General features: G+C 44.4%; 1 protein-coding gene across 5 annotated transcripts in view; it reads left to right on the plus strand.

Annotated features, from left to right (window-relative positions):
• Positions 1 to 2500, plus strand: part of LOC122791373 (aminopeptidase O (putative)) — a 2634672-nt gene that overhangs the window by 1536259 nt on the left and 1095913 nt on the right. The gene's annotated exons all lie outside the window — the stretch shown is intronic.

Below are 2500 nucleotides of genomic sequence, written 5' to 3' on the forward strand. Positions count from 1 at the left end.
GGACACTCCTCCCTGTCCTATCTCACCAGCTCAATGTACTGAGTAGAGACAGAGAGCATTTGGGAAGGCCAACCCCCTTATCTTCCTAATCTTGAACTATCATCTGTTTCCTCCCTCTCCACTTAAAAAAAATGTACACTTTATTCAGCTGCTTTTACTGTAATTGTGTTCTTCATACTTTATTACCTTATTTTTGCTGTGTGCACTTAAGTGTTCTTTTATTCTGCTGCATTTATTTCTGCTAGTAGGCGGATTAAATGTATCTGTTATTCTAAGCATCTTAGCTTTGCTTTTATCACTTGTGCTTCAGGTCAGTTACTTTACATTTAAGAAGGTTCTTGTGGTCTACACTCTTGTGGACAATCCCTTATCAAAACCCACTCTCCATAAGTCTGCCCAAGCATTCGGAACACTATGTCTGGACAATTCCCATCAGTTTCCCCTGCCAGCCTGGTCGACATGGGCATACTGAGACAGTGTAGCAACTGCCTCATGTTTACTGACAACCCTTTTTTCCTAGTATATAATTCTTCCACCTGTGAGAAATGGATGTACATCAGTAACCTGGAGTCCATGCTCTCTCTTGCCACAGTCAGTACTCCTGACAAAGAGGAGATTGCCAGCACAAACACCACACCACTTACATTACATAGCCAAGCACAACACACACACACCTATACAAAGGTCCTCAATAAAACCTTACCTAAACAGCAGACAGACCTCCAAAACACACTCACAAACATTCCACATACAACACCAAACACATCACACACAGCAGATAACACACCAGTGTCTCACAAGCACAGCCCATAAGGCAAAACAATAAACCATCACAGCCCACAAGATATAACAATTAACCAAACATACTAGTCATTGGTGACTCAGTTGTGAGACATATCGATGTCCCGCTCACCAGGCTCGACAAGGAGAAGGTCACGGTCAGTTGTCTGTCTGGTGCCACTATCCAGCACATCACGCACACACACTTAAGTTTCTCCACAACAAGTATAAATACGACTCTTGTCATTGTCCATGTTGGTGTGAATGACGTGAGACTTACCTCCCTGGACTATATGAACAGAGACATGATTGAACTCTCAGAGTATGTGTTTCAGGCAAGTATGATCCTAGCCCTAATCAGCATCCCACCTTCACCAAAAATGATACCACAATACCAATAAGAAATAATTGACTTCAACAATTGGCTTAGTTTCTGGTGTCATTTCAAGGGGATCCAGTATCTGTCTGCCTGGGATGACATGGTCAACAGGCCTCGATGCTTTGCCAGAGACGGCTTTCACCTGTCACCACTGGGTTTCTGGATCCTGGCCAAGGGTCTCGCCTCCCCCATTGTGCCTTTTTAGGCACTGTCCCAAAGACAAACCTTCCAACATAAAAGATCTGTCAAAAAACAAATTGAATGTCATGCTGCTTAATGCTAGGAGCCTTAACCTGAAAATGGACTCACTGGAGGCTGTTCTTGCACTTCTGTGCAGTCATGGAAACTTGGTTCAGGGCTGCGCAGAGCACCCTGCCTTACCAGGCTATAATACCTCATTCCACACATTCTGACCCCAAAATGAGGTTGGGCAGACTAAGGGTGGTGGAGTCTCTATCGTCATTAAGGACATGCACACCTCCAGACTGGTTTGCCAGCATGACGCACTGAACTACTACAGGTGCAACTGACAGTTGGCAAGACATCCATCCAAGTTATAGATAGCAATAGACATCCCTGCATGACTCAGGACACCCACTTCTCTTACCTGGATCTACTTGACTCCATCAAGGTACCCCCTAACACCCTGATCCCTGGTGACTTCAACTACCCTACCATAGACTGGGTGAACTATCCTTGCACTAATGCACTCTGTCAATGATTCCTTGACTTCATCAATTCTAATGCACTAGACCAGCTTGTCTCATCCCCAACAAGGGGAGATAACATTCTGGACTTGGTTTTCACCAGCATGAGTAACCGCTGCACCACTCCCATAAGATGTTCCTCCCTGGTAAGGTCAGATCATTGGGCTGTCTCATTCGAAGTTTCTACCCCCCCCCCCCCCAGCCATAATCAAGCTAAAAAACTTCTCAAAAGCTGACTACAACCTCCTAAGGGAGGGTATCTGTAGCTTTACACCACCGCCCCCCTCAGAGGATGCAGACAACTATACTGAACAGTACGCCAATGCAGTATACAACCACCTGTTCAACTGTATGGACTCAGCTATACCCAATAGAACTAAAACCTTCTCCTCAAGGAAACACACAGACCTGTTTGGTGGACATCCTCTATCAACAGGCTTTACAACAACAGGAAGAAACTGTTGTCCAAGGGTAAAAAGGAACAAATTCCAAATTGGAAAAACTCCCTCCTTAGCCTCAACAAGCAAATTATATCATTAGTGAAAAACTCCAAGGCCAATTATGAATCAAAACTAGCCTCTAAAACAAAAGGAAACCATAAAGTCTTTTTATGTTACGTCAGGAACCTCTGTGG

Source organism: Protopterus annectens, chromosome 17.part0 (assembly GCF_019279795.1).
Source record: "Protopterus annectens isolate FY-2018-M chromosome 17.part0, PAN1.0, whole genome shotgun sequence".
Lineage (NCBI taxonomy): Eukaryota > Metazoa > Chordata > Ceratodontiformes > Protopteridae > Protopterus > Protopterus annectens.